Raw genomic sequence first — 17,430 nt, 5'->3', positions numbered from 1 at the left:
GATATATCTATGTCCTTAAGGAAATCAGTGAATAGTCCTACTAACATCAAACAAGGGCATAACTGGTTTTTTTTGGGGGGAGGGTTGCAAAATCTATAAAATAATGTGGCAAACAGTGTTTAACAATTTGAACTCATTAGTAAAAATCTATCTTCAATAAAATTGTTAATTATCTATTCTAGATTCTCTCTTTCCTTTTCTGTAGCATTCCAGTTTTGTTTAAAAGTTACTTCTGCTTGGTAACTGTGTTTTTTAAATGTTTCTATTGGATATTTCTGAAAACAGTGGAATGGTAACATACATTCACAGGACAAATAGACATTTTGCCTTTAACTTACGTTAAGAAGAGTTAATTTCTGCAAAATTACCCTTCCTGATAATGATTCATACCAGTACATTTTAGAGGTTAAAGAGGAGAATAGTGGTTAGAATATGCATTTTTCAAGGCATGTCATCCTGCATACTCCAAATACACAAGTAAAATGCAGAATATGGCTTTTAACCATGACCCTTTTAATTTTTATATGTTGAAGAGGAATGCAAGAGAAACATAGCCACTTAGAAAATATTTTGCATAGAATACTATTTTTTAATTATGTACACAACTGTAAACTGTTAAAATATTTTAAAGGATTTCAATTAATTAAAACAAATATTTACATAAAACTACATATGACATGTATAGTGCAGAATTGTATTGCTTCTTACACAAAAAATGATATTTAATCATGCCTACTACCCTATTTCACATTAATGTCCAAAATATTCCAATGTAAATCTTGCTTAGCAAATATTTGAAACATTCAATTTACTACTGAAATAATTCTTATCTTTACAGTTTTCGTTATGAAGAAATAAAACACATTTCTTACACAAGTAAGAGGAAATAATAAATATTATAATGAAAAAATATACTAAACAGTTACCTCTCAAAATTCAAGGACACTGCTTAGTGCTCAGCTGACAGAACACTGCTGGCTTTTGTACCATACATCTTTTGAAGTCAAAGTAACTTCACAGAAGGTGCTAACAGAAGTGGTGGTTTGACATGTGTTTGTATCGCTGATGTACTATACAGCTGTGCACTGACAGAAGTGCCCAGCTGCAAAGCACTTTAAAAGCACCTGACCGCATGACAATCTGAAACCTTGTTACGTTGTGGTGGGGGAGAGTGCTCCAATCCACCCACCCCACCCTCTAGCACAAGCTGGGCAAATGCCAAACCAAACTACCTCTGCTGCCTCTCCCTGCCTCCCATTCTGAAGACAGCACCAGAGATGGGAAGAGGAAGAGGTAGGGCTAGAGGAAAGTGGCTGAAGACATCCAGCCACTCCAAACTACAGCTTGATTCTCCAGTCCCCCAGACCCACCACACAGCAAACATATGTTGGGCTGGGGAAAACATTGTAACTCATGTCACTTCCTGCAAAGCGGCATGAGTTACAGCAGGGAGCTGCATGTCTGTCAGCACCCACAGTGTAAGTCAGAATCATATTTGGCCCAATAACTATATAACAGGCCTACTTATTTTCTTAGTAATACATCTTCATATATTAATAAAAAAGACAACAAAAGGGTCTCAGAGTATTGGGGAAGTTGCTGAGCAAGTTTTGATACTTTTTGAATGATCCTGTAAATAAAAAATTCTTTTTTCCTTTCTCCTGGTGGTAGTTTTTTACTGATTGTAACAAAAACTGCTCTTTGTTTTTGTATTTTACAGTGTGTTTATGTTGATTAAAAATGCCTACCTATTTTAGTGAAAAATGTAGCTATTGGGTCAAACAGGGACAGTTCTTAGTGAACTATTCTTTTCCATAGATTTTGCATACTAGTGAATATATTTGTATTCAGAAGAATTACAGAAAAATCTAACAACCATATGTACTATATGCAACAGACATTGTAATTTACATATTCTTTGGAATTGAGACTTTGATTTCTATTTAAAAACGGCAGTATGTTTTTAACAGCAGTAAGACTCATACAGCAAGTGGCAAAGCTAGAGGAAATATATGAGTACCTACTGGATAGTCTGAAGATGATAGTAATATTATTTTTTTAAGTATTTTTATTTAAATATCACCTCAAAATGGTCTGTCTGGAAAACTACTGATTCCACAGTTCTTTCCTCCATAAAATAATGTTCTTATAATGTAATCACTAGAGATAGGAAAACATCCAAGCAGTTCCACTAGCTTTCCCCATGATAAAAGTTGACATTACACTTCCCAGTTTAGTGCTGATGTGCATAAAAGTAGTACAATGAGCCTTGGCATATGTCATTGTACTTAACTACAAATGCATTACAAGAAATTACAAGGGATGCTATCAGAAAATTGAAAATCCAATGAGTGTTTCACTTAGTTACTGTAATTCTTCAATGTTATTCCAATCTTGTGCAAATTAGAAGCCACTTACAGCTCTGAAGACTGACAGGAAACTGAATGAGGTTTTCATTATGCTTTTAATAGGCTTACTGGGTTATTTCCTATTAAAAGATTCTTGAGGGGAATGATACGGCATACTTCTATATTCAAACCAGGTACAAAAACTAACCAAGACCCTTCATCAAATTCTGCACAAATAATGAACTGAACAAAGAAAGGGGAAGGAAGGGGGGAGGGGAATATCCTCAGAAACAAGAATGAAAAAAGGCATTCCTATTAGTTTTATGTGCATAATAAATATGGTTTGAATACTTACTTCCATGGTTAAACAACTTTATGAGAGTTAAAAATACCTTACAGTTAGATATCACTTTCTACATTAGGAAACTAGAATAATTTATGAACATTAAAACAAACTTAACAGCTCTGAGGACAGGTATCACTCCATGGAAATTTCAAAGCCCCCTTATACAGACCCCAAGTCCTGTATCTCAAGTTGTGCTTTTAACCTTTAACTTCACTGGTCAAAATTCACAAATTCAACAGCTTTAGTTTTTCTAATATAAAAATTTGAAGTCTATTGCTTTCACCTACCTTTTCCTCTGTAATGCTGTGAGGAAGGACAGCCTAACCAGTAACTCCCACTCAGACAGGCCATGAAGATGGCTTACCCTATGTTAGTTATACCTATATAGAATGGCAAAGAGGTTTGTTGGGTCAGCAAAACTGATGCTAAGACACACTGAGAAGTCCATATGTGCCTTGCAAGAACATGTGTGCCTGCTTTCAGCACTACTTTTTAGATAGCAGAAGAAGCAGTGTACAGAGGTCTCATCATGGGGATCTGGTAACATACAAGACTGTGTTATCAAGTCTTAATGAGATAAGTGAAGACAATACCTCAAAAGGAATCCGTAAGACAGGTGTGAAAGGGGAGTAGCATTTTAGAAGTTCCTGAATGCTTGTCAGATATAGATGTTTAGATGCTTGTTCAGAGTTCCTGAATGCTGGTCAAGTACTCATGTTCTTTATTCATGATTGAAACCCAATTATGCCTTGGTACAGAGAAGATGTATTCTTCTGAATTGTGAGGGTCTTGTTTGTCCCTTAACTCTTCATTGCCAGGCTACTATCAGTTTGAAGTGTGCTGTCAGGCTTATGTGCTCTTGAAGGGCATGGGTCACTAATGGGAAACCTTAATTGTGTCACATTTTGGGGGCAATTATACAGGCAATCCTCGACTTACAATGTTTTAAGTTACAATGTTTTGCACTTGAAACGTTTATAAATCGACACCTTGTTTCAACTTCTTGACATCAATTTCGACTTTGCAACACTTGATCTGATACCAAGCCACATCAGTGAACAAGTTTGCTGTATCACCCATCTCCCTGGAGAGCATCAGTCGAAACTTCCTTGGACACTTTCTTTAAGAAAGCAAAAAAGACACCAGAAAAATCTGCAGCCAAGACTCCTGCAAAGACTCCAGCCAAGAACCCTTCAAAAAGTCCAACCAAGAGCCTTTCAAAACATCCAGCAAAATCTCCTCAAACAGAAGGCTCAGACAGTGAAGAAGTTCTTTCTTATGTCCAGCCTGACTCGGTCACAGCGGAGTTTGTGACCTTTCGATCTCGTCATCCCTTGGGGTGCTCTGGTGAACAGGTGTTCCCCCAGATACTGGTAAGCACCCCTGATAAACTTATAGGTGGCCACCAGATCACCCCTGAGCCTGCGCTTTTCCAGGCTGAAGAGTCCCATGGCTCTCAGCCTCTCTTCATAAGGTCTGTTTTCCTGACCTCTGATCATGTGCATGGCCCTCTTCTGTACCCTCTCAAGCTTCTCCACATCCTTTTTGAATTGTGGAGCCCAAAACTGGACGCAGTATTCCAGTTGTGGCCTCACCAAAGCTGAGTACAACGGAAGAATGACGTCCTGGGATTTGCTTGAGAAGCATCTATGGATGCAAGCCAGGATTTTGCTTGCTTTACTAGCCATAGCATTACATTGAAGGTTCATGTTCATCCTGTGGTCAATCATGACTCCCAAGTCCCTTTCATCTGTGGTGCTAGCCAGTGCAGCACTGCCAAGCCTATAAGCATGCTGCGGGTTTTTCCTCCCCAGGTGGAGAACCTTGCATTTTTGGTGTTGAACACCATCAGGTTCTCATCCGCCCATTTCATTAGCCTGCAAAGATCTGCCTGGATCACCCTCCTGTCCTCAGATGTGGATGCTTTACCCCAGAGTTTGGTGTCATCAGCAAACTTGGCCAGTCTGCTTCTTACACCAATGTCCATATCATTGATGAAAATGTTAAATAGGACAGAGCCTTTAGGGAACCCACTGGTGACTGCGCACTAGGACAATTGCCTTCCATCAACCACCATCCTCTGGGTCCTACCGTGGAGCCAATCCCCCAGCCAGTGGATTGTGGTGAGGTCAAGGCCACAGTTAGCCAGTTTAGCCAAGAAGTAATCATGGCATACCAGATCAAAGGCTTTTTTAAAGTCATGATATACAACGTCAATCTCTTCCCCTTTGTCCAGGTGATATGTCACCTGGGCATAAAAGGAAATGAGATTGGTCAAGTAAGACCTACCTACAACAAACCCATGCTGGGTATCCCTCAGGATAGTGCCTTCAGCTAGTCTGTTAAGGATGGCCTCTTTGATAATCTTTTCCAAGACCTTCCCCAGGATAGAGGTCAGGCTGATGGGCCTGTAGTTTGCCGGATCTACTTTCCTCCCTTTCTTGAAGATAGGCACCACATTGGCTTTCTTCCAATCTTCAAGCACTTCACCAGAGTGCCAACAGCTCTCAAAGATCCATGCCAGGGGCTGAGCTATGATGCTTGCCAGCTCCTTAAGTACCCTTGGGTGTAACCCATCAGGGCTGGCTGACTTGAAGGTATTCAGCCTGTCAAGGTGTTCCTTCACTAGGTCACCTTCAATGGAGTGCAAGGAATCTCTCTCACCTGGGTCACCCTGAACCACAGTGGGAAGGGGTGTCCCATGGGACTGGTGAAAAACTGACACAAAGTACCCATTTAGCAAGTTTGCTTTTTCCTGGGCATCGGTTGTCAGTTGCCCCATCTGGTTTAGCAGGGGTCCAATGTTGCCCTTGCTTTTCCTCCGGCTCCCCACATATCTAAAAAAGGACTTTTTATTGTTCTTGATATTTGTAGCTAGCTGGAGTTCCATCGCAGGTTTGGCATTCCTAGTTTGCTCTCTGCAGGTCCAGACCAGAGCACAGTATTCCTCCTTTGTGGTGGTTCCAGTCCTCCATCCTTTGTAGGTCTTCCTTTTCAGATGCAGGAGGTCCGTCAGTTCGCTGGAGAGCCAAGGGGGCTGTTGTGCCCTTTTGCTGCCCTTCCTCCAAGATGGGATGGACTTTGCTTGCTCATCCAGGATTGCTCCCTTAAGGAGCAACCACTCATCCTGAACTCCCCTCTCCTTTGGGTTGTGGCCCTTTAGGGCCTCTCTGACAAGCCTCCCTAGCTTGTCAAAGTCAGCTTTCTTGAAATTGAGGACTTCTGTATTACTGACTGACTTGCCAGCTCTACGGGAGATGGTGAAGGTGATCAGCTCATGGTCACTGTCACCCAGCTTCCCTTCGATCGTTAGATCACTGTTAGGTTGTCCCCAGTTGCCAGTACGAGGTCAAGCAGTGCTTTACCTTTCATCAGCCCATAGACTTCCTGCATCAGATAGAGGTCATCCACACTTGAGAGAAAGCTTTGCAACTGCTTGGATTTGGCTGACTGCTCCTCCCGTGAGATGTCTGGGTAGTTAAAGTCTTCCATGACAACCATACACCGGGAGCGTGCAGCCTCAGGCAATTCCCTGGTGAACTCCTGGTCAAGGTTTTGACCCTGGGTAGGGGGTCTGTAGTGGACTCCCACCATAGTATCCCCTCTGCCGTGTTCCCCATGAATTTTAACCCAGAGGGTCTCAAGTCGTCCATCATGGGTGCCAACATTGGCTTTCAGGGACACATAACTTTCCTTGACATAGAGAGCTATGCCCCCACCCCTTTTGTCCACTCAATTCCTCCTGTTCAGGGTATAGCCATCTATATCTGTGGCCCAATCATGGGTGGAGTCCCACCAGGTCTCCGTTATCCCAATGACATCATAGTTATTTGCATTTAGCAGGAGAACAAATTCCTCCTGTTTATGCCCCAAGCTCCTGGCTTTTGTGTATAGGCATGCAAGTGTCCCCTTGGGGGCCCTTGCCTTGCCTACATTTTGTTCCAGGGCTGGGGTTAGGGTGGGATCCCTTAATTGTCTTGGCCTGCTGGCTTTGCAATGGTTGCTCTGTGGGTCAACAGTGGCAGTAGTCCCCCCATCCCCCGGCAGGCTTAGGCATTCTAAACTCTACCTGAGGCACAGGGCACCCAAAACAGGTATTACATTTTCAAATTACCTTAGTGATACACTCTTAACTGACAGCTTGTCAAGACAGATAAAACCTGAAACAGTAACTCAGAGACACAAACTGATCAATTTGTCCTTGTGGGTCTTCACTCTTCTCCTGTAGGTTTTGGCACTTACAGAATGCAACAAGCATGCCAATTTTCAGTACTTAACTCCAATATCAGCACTATATGCATGGTCCATATAATATATACACCTGTTAGCTACTCCCAACTAATTTATCTTAGCGCTTTGTTCTGTGCTGTTCTCTGAACATGCCTCTTCTAGTTCCTCATCCTGGCTTCTGTATAACTTTATTCTTAAGTATTCCCTCTAATAAAAGAAAATGTTGTTTTTCCCATCCCTCCAGTATATAAATCCTGAAGGAAAATGAGCAACCAGGAAACAGAATGGATAAAAATTAAATTGAGATGGAAAGAGTTCTAGGGCATGTGTAGATGAAACGGGGGTTTACTTCACCCTAAATTGCAACAGTGGGATTTTTAAAACACCCACTGCTTCAATTTAGGGTGGAGTAAACCCCTGTGTTGTGTAGACCCATGTTTTACCTGCCTCTCTGGTGGCGGGGAGAGGAGGGCAAGCTGCTGGCAGGTGGAGCAGTCCCTGGGCTGGGGTTGGAGTGTAGGGGGGCTGCCATGCTTCCCTCCATGGCAGCAGCAGCCCCCTCCCCAGGTGGCACCCACCTGCAGACACCCAGCTCAGGCATTCCCAGGGGGCACTACAGGCACGAAGGGAAGAACTGGGTCCCCACACAGCTCATGCAGGCAGGCAGGCAGGCTCCAGGTGAAAAACAGAAAAACCCCAAATGCGAAAAAAAAAAAGATCAGCATCACTGTTTTTGTTGTTGTTGTTGTTGTTCTTTGATGGAGCCTGCCTTCCTGGGCTGCTGCCAGGCTGCCTGCATGGGCTGCCTGCACAGCCCCTGAGCTGCACGGAGCCCAGTGCTTTGCTTTGCAGCTGCAGTACAGCAAACTAAAACTCCTCGGAGGTGTTTTAATTTGCTGCACTCCAAAGTCATTTAAGGCGCATTATGCCACCAAATGTGCTACAGCAGCTAGAATTAATGCACAATACACCGCTGATGCGGGCAAGCACCAACGCCACTGAAGTGGTGCAGAAGCATTTAACCCACTGTAAAGTGTCGTGTAACCCACTTTAAACTGTTGTGCACACATGCCCCTTGTTTTGTCTACTTATGCCCTTAGATAATAAAATAGTCTAAACCAGTGGCTGGCAACCTTTACAAGCCAGAAGGCAGAACAATTCAGCTCTAGTCAAAGATGCACCAGGTGGCCTCAATGGCACACCAGCAGCAGGGGATCTTTGTCTGCATCTGCACTGGGGCCAGGTAGCTGGGAGCTGCACCTACGCTGCTGCCGCTTCTCTTTATCTCTGCATCCTGCCTGAGGTGTGGACTCAGCCAGTAGGAAATCAAGATGAGGCTGGAGAGCTGGAAAGTGTGTCCTCATTGCTGCTCCTTCTCCACACCCCAGTCCACCCTTTCTAGCTCCATCATGAGCATGACTTCTAGCTGTCCAACTCCAGCACAGCTCCTCTGCCTAGTCCCGGCATGGGCACAGGGGCAAAGCCCTCTGGTTCTGCAGGATGGATCCAGTGGCTCTGTGAGTTCCCATGGACCATAAGTTGCCAACCCCTAGTTAATATTCTATTCCCACAGTCACTGCACTGGCTTTTGTAAATTGAATGGTTTCTATATGATATACTTCTTCTAATTGGACTCAAATTGTACATAAACAATTTGAGAAAAACATTCCTCATTTCTTATTGATTACTGTATAAACCCAAACCATTGTCTGCCTCTTTAGCACTATGCAGTTGAGTTTTTCATTTTTATTGATACAGACAAAGCAAATTCTTTCTTCACATTTCTATAATTTTACTTCATGTTTCCATAATTTAAAACAGTAGCAATAACCTATGGGTCTGAACTTTTTTGGATACTGAAGGTGAGACACCTCAGCATTTACCTTCTCCAACCCTATTAAGTACCTGAAAATGTAGCTCTTGGAGATCATTGCTTAAATACGGTAGCCAAACAGAATTTTTCATACTTCTGGCCTTTCCTCAGACATTAAAACCCTTTGCTTCACTTAGTTATTCAGCTCTCTACAAAACAAACAGGGTTTCAGAAGCATATCCATCAGGAAAATCCATTTAATTAACTAAAAAAAAAAAAAGGTCCGTCTCCTAAGCAAGCAAAAAGGCCTCAGAATGGTAGTGAGCAGCTGTCAATCTTCAGTATAATATCCATAAGTTAAAATGACTATTTATAATCACTTGACGGAACGGAAAAGTGAAGCCCTATAACACAACAGTATCACAAGAACAAATCTCTTGCTTTTTTAAATAAATGCATCATTATGATCCATCCCACAGAAGGAAAGAAGGATGCTATGACAACATTCTATTTTCACTGGCATTTTTAAGAAAATATTTAAAAATCTTGTCAACTCAGTGAATCCACAAGTAATATATGTGAGGTGTTAGTACAAAGTCAAGAATGTGTTAAACATTTGCTTCACAAACAGAAGGAACAGGCCAAGTACTATTTAATGTTACCAATTCAAGCTGGCTCCTAGTTTAGCAGAACAATTAAGATTTGTGCTTTAAATAAACCAAAATGTGTTAATTATTTAAGAACAGTTTGAGAATTAATAAAACTCCAGAAGCTAGGTAGCCTCCTTGGTTAAATTAAAAAAAAAAAAGCATAGAACAGACTTATTTGTTAAAATCAAAAACTGAGGTCAGAGGCATACATCTATCTGAAGAATCCACAAGTTAACATGAATATTTTAATAATGACCACAGCAAAAGTACTATTAGAAGGCACTGCAATAATACCTCAAGGATATTGAAATTCTTGGAAGAATGCCAAAACCTGCCACCTACTCATTTTGAGTAGTATTTTGTTTTAAGAAAAGCCCCATTATTTTCAAGGATGCGACAGGGCTGAGACCTGGCTGCACTTTCCAAATCAATTATTCACTCAGTGGAAAAGAATGTTTAGCTGTATAAAGCTAATTAAGATCAGCCTTATGCCAGTTTTTTCTGTCCCAATCTTGACATGGATGGGGCAGGTTAAGAGGTAAGGGAGACTAGCTTGAGATTTTCAAAGGTAAAGCTTCACAGTGTTTCACCTCTTAGATGGAGGTGGCAGCTCCTGGCACATGTGCCAGAGCATGGCATGTGAAGCAACTTTGCTTGGCATGCCACTGTCTAACTAGGCTCTGGGTAGCTCCTCCTAGCTGTGAAGCCTGGGCTGCTCCCAGCAGGAGGCTGGGAGGCTGCAAGCAGCCTAGACTTCACGGCTAGCAGCAGCTACCCAGAACCTGGCCTGGCTACAGCTGGGAGGCTGCAAACAGCTGTGTAGGGCTCTGAAGCCCCAGTATCATCTTAGTACTGCCAGCAGGTTCACATACACCTCAGAACAGATGGTGGGAGAAGGGCTGGGGTTGTGCTACCTCAGGCTCCTCCCCCACTATCTGCTTTGAGGTGCAGTATGGATGTGACGCTAGGGCTCTGAAGCAGGAGCAGTGCCAGCCCCTTCCCAGTGTGGGGGCTGGGCTGGGGCTCACTGCAGGGCAGGCAAGCAACAGCAGTAGTAGCTCTAGGAGGGGTGGAGCCACCTTGCCTAGTTCATCCCAGCCCCTCCCACCAAGCTGCCACTGCTGCAAGAAGCAGGGGCAGAGCCGCGATCCCCTGCCTGGAGCATGCAGGCTACAGATCACAGCTCTACCCTGGCTCTAGACCAAGCTGCCCCCATCACCAGTGGCTCTGGAGCAGCCCCCTGTCCTTCTCTGCTTCATGCCCTGCCAGCATGGCTGGGGCTGATCTCCATGGCAACCCCAGCCTTGAGCTTTCACTGCAGCTCATGTCTCTATGGAGACTGGCCCCAACCATGCACAGGGGCAGCTGGGAAATGGAATCCGCTGTAGACTGGATCTGGCCTATGGGCCAGACTTTGCCTGTCCCAAAGGTATACTTTGTAATTTTTTTGACCCTCCAGCCAAAAATTTTGCCTACTTAGGGCCTTGTTATACCTTATGCTGTGAGCCATACAAATGTTGATTGATGTTAGTGCTAGATCAGGTTTGGAGCAGTGACACTTCAGGCTAGCAGGAGCCTGGAGGACCTAATGATCCCCGCTCCAATTCCGGGGCTTCCTCCCTACCTCTCGGGGCTCCCCCAGTCGCGTCCCTGCTCCCCCCCACCATCCTCAGGACTCCCTCTTGCCTACTGCCCAGCTGTCTGATCAGAGAAGCAATAGGATGGATGGTCCAGGAAAAAGACAAGAGGGTGCATGAAGAGCTGGTTTACTTCATGCACTCTCAAACTACCATTGGCCAGACAAAAAGCTAAGAGCTGACTAAAAAAAAATATTTCCTAATTCCATTAACTTAAACCTTCAGCCTACATCTTGGAACCACTTAGTCTGTTTGGCTATGCCATGTTCCATAAGGTATTGGACGCAGTTCAAAGTAACTACCTGTTAAGGGTTTGGAAGAAATTTTTCCTACTGGAGTCAGACCTGCAGAGATTGGGTAGGTTTGGGATTTTTTTCCTTTATCTTGCACCCTTGTGGAAGCATACTTTATTAAATGAAATTAGATTTGGATGCTTATAGTAAGAATTTGCAGGAATGTTCAGTCACTCAACTTGACACTGTCAGATGCTGGTAAAGGTCAGAAGGGCCAAGCTTGCAGAGGCCAAAAAAACTGGGGATTTTCTTGTGGACATTATGTCTACACAAGGGAAAGCCAATCCCAGATATAGGTTCCTCCTTTGAGGGTGGTTATGTAGCGGGAAAAACTGCACTGGAACAACAAATGTCTTTTATGAAATGAAGAGAAAGAAGGGGTAAAGAGCCTTCTCCTCAGGGCTTATAGTATTAAAGTTAAAACCTGCCCCTTAAAATCAATTTTTTTTACTTGTTTTCATTTTCCTCTGTGGGTATTGATCAGTTCATCGTTGCCATCTGATCCTGTAGGAAACATAACTAGCTGTCTTAAGTTTGCAGCCAGGGGCAAGTTCCACTGGAGCTCGCAGCAAGGTCAAGAGAGTTTGAGAATTAGGTAATAAGGAAAAGTATTGGGATACTGCTTAACCCCATCCTCTCTAGCTTGTGCAAAATCACCCTGGTAGGAGAGTGAGTCTGGCCTTAAAAGTTTGATCTCCAAATGTCATCTCAACTTTTTATATTAAACAAGTAGTGTTTTATATGGTCATTTTCTGCTAGATAGATAGTGAGGGTGCATGCACATACACACATCAGATTAGGTTGTCCCAAAAAAAAGCAATAGCAGTTTTAAAATGAATGCTTAAAAAGTCAAGGAGCATGAACTACCACTGGATAACATTCAGTTAAATCAACTTTTACAGTTCAAAAAGACTGCATTAGTGTGGCATCATCATCCATTCACAACTGCTCAAGCGCTTTCTTAGATAGCTGACATACAATGAAAAGACACAAAAAAAATGCAAAATGCTTTTCACAGAGGAAAGAAACAAGATAAAGAAAGCAAGTGGAAATTGAAATTTACTTGCCTGGTAAGTAAATTCTCTGTTAGGATCTGGTCATACTCTAGTGAAATCAATGGCAGCTTTATTATTGATTTCAGCAGACTCAGGACATCAGGTAGGGACTTTTGATGGTCCCCTGAATTGGGTTATTTAATCCATATTTTGGCATATACATTTCCTGTTTATCGTTATACCTCTCATGGGAGGATTTCCTTCTATTCCACTGTCTTCATTGTGAAAACTGTCACCTTTACCAGACACGCCGCTGCTCCCTCTAGGTTCTGTATTCCAGTGACTTATTTTATATTTTTCCCCCAAAAGGACTTTAGTGACCACTAACATTGCCTTTTGCTCAGTGACAGTAGTCACATGGAAAGGCAGAAAGTATAGGGCAACAATCCCAGTGTAGGGTATGTAGCTACAGCACCTTTCACCTGGGAACAAATGTTAGTATAGTAATCACTCACAGTGGATGAAGTCAACTAGTACCTTGAGATGGTACAGACAAATATTCTTCCTCAGATGCCTGAATTGTGCCTTGCTCAGGATAAATAATACTAATGACAGGCATTGGCATTGCAAAGGAATTTTCCCTTAGGTCAGATCATTTGGGACTCTAGGGGTTGTTGTCGGGATTTTTTTTGATTGCCTTCCTCTGCAAAAAAAAGCACAGTTTGTTTTCTGATATCACCTAGAATACCTTATTGAATCAATGCTCTGACATTGCTGAGGTTTTATCATTGGTGGAACTATATGATCTCTTTGGTTCTCTATTTGTGGCACCTACTCTGAACCAAAACTTTATTCTAACTAAAGTCTTTGGACTTATGTGGTTTATGATCAACAGGAACTTAAACTATATGATCGAATGGGATCTTCTGGCTTTAAACTTGTAAACAAATGGGCAGTTTGAATTACAAAGGTACAGATTTTACAAACTCAAAGAAAAAAAATTAAAAACCGACAAGAAGATGATTTTAGATGATCCAAGAGGGCAGCAACAAAAGTTTTGTGACCAAAATTGTGACCAGTTTGAAGATGAAATTTAGATTTTCAGAGAACACAGGGTGTTTAACCTATTTTTGTTAAACAACCATTACTAGGACTCACATATTTCTTGTCTGATCATTAACCACTGACATAATTAATATGCATTCACTGAAACCCCAGCACAGTTAGAACATAATCACCTATCGATTTGATTCATGGAAGTGTCTTTGTAGAGAAACTAAGATAGATTAGGTTCTTTAAAGCATCTTGGATACAGAAGCAAAACAAATGCAAGTTGGGAGTTACCAACTGTGGAGGGGTGCTAATTAACAACTCAATTAAAAAAGGCAAATTAAACTTTATGGTTCGTTATCCTCCACTGCTTAATAAATTGTTTTACTAAGCAAATGATTAAAAATGATCACTTTAGAAAACTGAAATAGAAACTATTTTTCAACTTTGTACAGAATACTTCACAGAAAATACAATAAGGTTGCATTAAAAATTCCACATCTTGGTTATTCTTTTTATTGTGTATCTTTTTTTCAATCAATTGAAAAATAGGTTGTATTATTACTAGGAGATAACAATTCAAAACCTACACTGAAGGTTACATTTTCTTTACTCTCTCTCACTTACTTTTTTTGTACTTGAGAAGATGCTCTCATAGGCAAGAAAACAGTAATTTATTTTTATGAAATCATTCCTAGCTTGACTTTTTAAAATAAATCAGCATTTTATGGTTTGCAGAGATGTATTATATTCCATTTAATGCCAAAGTTATGAATAACCTGGTATATTCTAAACTCTTAGAATTACTGTTTGATTATCTGGAAGTTTATTTTTCTAATCCTTTCAGGCAAATATTATGCATTGAAATCTTTTTCAGAGTATACTTTAAGAGACTTCAAGAGACAGTTCTCTACCTGCTACATGCTGTCCAATATTCACACTTTTAAAAAGGTATTTAATTGTTTTCACTCTTTGAATTAATGAGGTTGAAGTTACCTTGAAGGGTCTATTTTTTTTTTTAAATTAACATTTCTAATTGATGTTACAAATGTCTATATAAAAGTATACATTTTCCTGAAAAAAATCTCCAATTTATGTTTATTTTTAATATTGTATATTCAATATTCAATAGCAATGTTAAACAAAAATGTAAAAAATCTTGATACTGTAAAACCATTTAAATGGATTGAATATGGCAGTCTAAGATCTTTTTCTTGAATGAAAGAAAAGAACAAAAATCAGATCTTTAGAGATGGCAACTAGTATTTTAATTCTGAGTCCACTTGAAATGTGAATTATAAAACCAAAGTCTGTTAAGACTGTTGGACATACAGAACTTTGTATCAGTGACAGCGCATGAAGAAAAAAACTCTGTGTGCTCAGAGTTTATGTGAGCCCCTCCCCTCCCCGCTTAAACATGTCTGCTTAATGTTCTACTAGAATTGCAGGAAAGCTGGAGGCAAAAAAGTTTTTTGTTTTGCGTTTTTTTGTCAGTTAACGCTCTGTGCTGTCCCTATTTTCATCAGCTCAATTTATCCCTGGTTAATCAAAGATTAAAATCTTATCTCTAAGGAAAATTACCTTATCTCTGTGGGTAGAAAGTCTGTACTTGAATAAAAAGAATATAGTACTAGAATTGTACTACCAACCACTTGATCAGGAAGCTGAAGGTGATTACAAAATGCTCGGGGAGATTAGAGAGCTGCTAAAATGGGACAAGCAATAATAACAGGAATCTTTAACTATCCTCATGGACTGGATAAATACCTCATCAGGGAGAGCTGTGGAGATAACATGTCCGGATATAATAAATGACTTCTTTCTAGAGCAACTTGTCTTGGAACCCACAGAAGAAGCAACTCTAGACCTAATCCTGAGCAACGCACTGGTTTGAGAGGTATCTGTCAATGATCCACTCTGTACTAGTGATCATAACTAATTGCATGCAACTTTCTAGAGAGGAGAAGCCTAAAAAAAGGCAACCAACCAAACAAAAAAAACTCCTACACACCGATATACAATGTTAGGAAGTGAAATTACACAAAAGTAAAAAAGTTAGTTAGAAAGAGGTTAAAAGTGTCACAACCCAAGGGTGTGATTTTTGTTTTTGTGTGTGCTTTGGCACCACTGAATTATTTTCCCGCCGTTTTGAAGCTTTCTTTGCAGGGTGCATTTCTTCTTTGCAGCACAGAAATGCACGGTGCAAAGAGTTCCTGCTATTTGTATTAAAATTCGAGCCCCATTATTGGCTTGTGTTAAAATATTCCCATGTGGCAGCTAGTGATTGGCTTGCTAGCCGTATAAGAGGCTTGAGTGGTTTCCACCCAAGTTGGAGAACTTGGAAAACTCCGAGGAGAACCCCGCAAGGGAGGACTCCATGAACATCAGGAGGAGGAGACTTCATGTCTTGTGAAAATCTCTAAGCGCTGTGGAGCCTATTGGACCCAGCGTATTTCAAGAAGGCAACAGGGGTCTGTTCAGCCTCTAGCCTCTCCCCATCACCGAGCGCAATCCTCGACGTATCCCTCTTCCCTGCGTGCAAAAAATGATCCACGGAGCCTCGACAACTCCGTGTGAGTGAGTCCGAGTACTGTCCGAGTCCTCAAATTGGGGATTTAAGCGGAGCTTTGCCTGGGAAACTGTCCAGCCTACACCGCGACCATCTACTGTGTAAGTAAACAATCTTGAATCAACCATTACACGTCCGTGCCTAATTCTAGCGTGTCGCCTGCTTTCTCCAACCCAGCGTGCCCGGGCTGCTGGCCACAGCCTGTGGCGTGAAAAAGGGCCCGGATTGCTCCCGGCCTGCACAAAAAGGAGTATTCAAAAACTTGAAAGGCATTCAGACAGCTTGGAACTGGATTAAAAATACTATATTAGAGGCTCGGGGCAACTGCATACCTCAGATCAAATAAAATCCCTGCACGGCTAACGCAGAGTTAAGGAGGCCATTCAAGGTAAAATGTTATCCTTCAAAGAAGAGAAGGTGTGCCCAAATAAGGAAGACAGGAAAGCTCTGGCAGGGCATTTGTAAAAGTGAAATAAGGCAGGCTCAAAAGAAAAAAAAAGGAGCATTGAGGAAAAGATGCTGAATTTAATAATAAAACTTTAAAAAAATATATGAGGAAGCTAGAGAATTGTTGGGACCATTAGATGATCAAGGTAAAGGTTCACTGAAGGATGATAAGACCATAATAGAGAAGGTAAATGGTTTTTTCCATCATTTTTATCACAGAAGGTACTGAGGGAATTCCCATGCTGAATCAACCCTTCACAGATTGATAGGTCTGAAGAGTTGGACCACATTGAAATGGCAACAAAAGCAATTTTAGAACAAATTGACAAATTAAATACCAGTAAGTCACCAGAACTGGATGGCATTCACCCAAGAGTTCTGAAGGAACTCAAAGGTGAAACTGCAGAGGTGTTGGCAACAGTTTGTAACCCACTGTTACACACAGCGTCTGTGCCAGAGGACTGGCAGGTTGCCAACATAACACCCATCTTCAAAAAGGGCTCCTGAGGTGGTCCTGGAAAAATACAGACCAGTGAGTCACTTCCATCCCTGGCAACTTGGTAGAACCTAGAATAAAGAATAAAATCAGCAGTCACCGCTCTTTTGGGGAAGAGTCAGCATGGTTTTTGTAAAGGGAAATCCTGCCTCACCAGTCTGCTAGAGTTCTTTGAGAGTATTAACAAGCATGTAGACAAGAGAGATCTAGTTGACATAATATATCTGGACTGTCAAAAAGCTTTCACCAAAGGCTTTAAAAAAATAAACTGTGTTGCTATGGGATTAGAGGGAAAGCTATTTCTTGAATTGGAGAGCTGGGAAAAAGGTAGAAAACAGGGTAGGGCTAAACGATCATTTTTCTGGATGGAGAGAGATCAAAAGTGCAGGGATCTGTGCTGGGTCCAATTTTGTTCAACGTTTTCATCAATGACCTGGAAATGGTTCACAAGTACAAGGTAATGTACCTAGGGAAAAAAAAAAACAAACAAACTCAACTGCACATACACAGTGCTGAGTTCTGAACGTGTTACATCTCAGGAAAAAGACCTTGGAGT

General features: G+C 41.5%; 1 protein-coding gene across 15 annotated transcripts in view; it reads right to left on the bottom strand.

Moving 5' to 3' along the window:
• The window catches only part of RBFOX1 (RNA binding fox-1 homolog 1), a 1,765,957-nt gene that overhangs the window by 1,619,461 nt on the left and 129,066 nt on the right, over positions 1–17,430 (bottom strand). The gene's annotated exons all lie outside the window — the stretch shown is intronic.

This window comes from Alligator mississippiensis, chromosome 13 (assembly GCF_030867095.1).
Source record: "Alligator mississippiensis isolate rAllMis1 chromosome 13, rAllMis1, whole genome shotgun sequence".
Classification (NCBI taxonomy): Eukaryota; Metazoa; Chordata; order Crocodylia; family Alligatoridae; genus Alligator; species Alligator mississippiensis.
The sequence above is the reverse complement of the archived record's forward strand: the minus strand, read 5'-3'. Positions and strand labels throughout refer to the sequence as shown.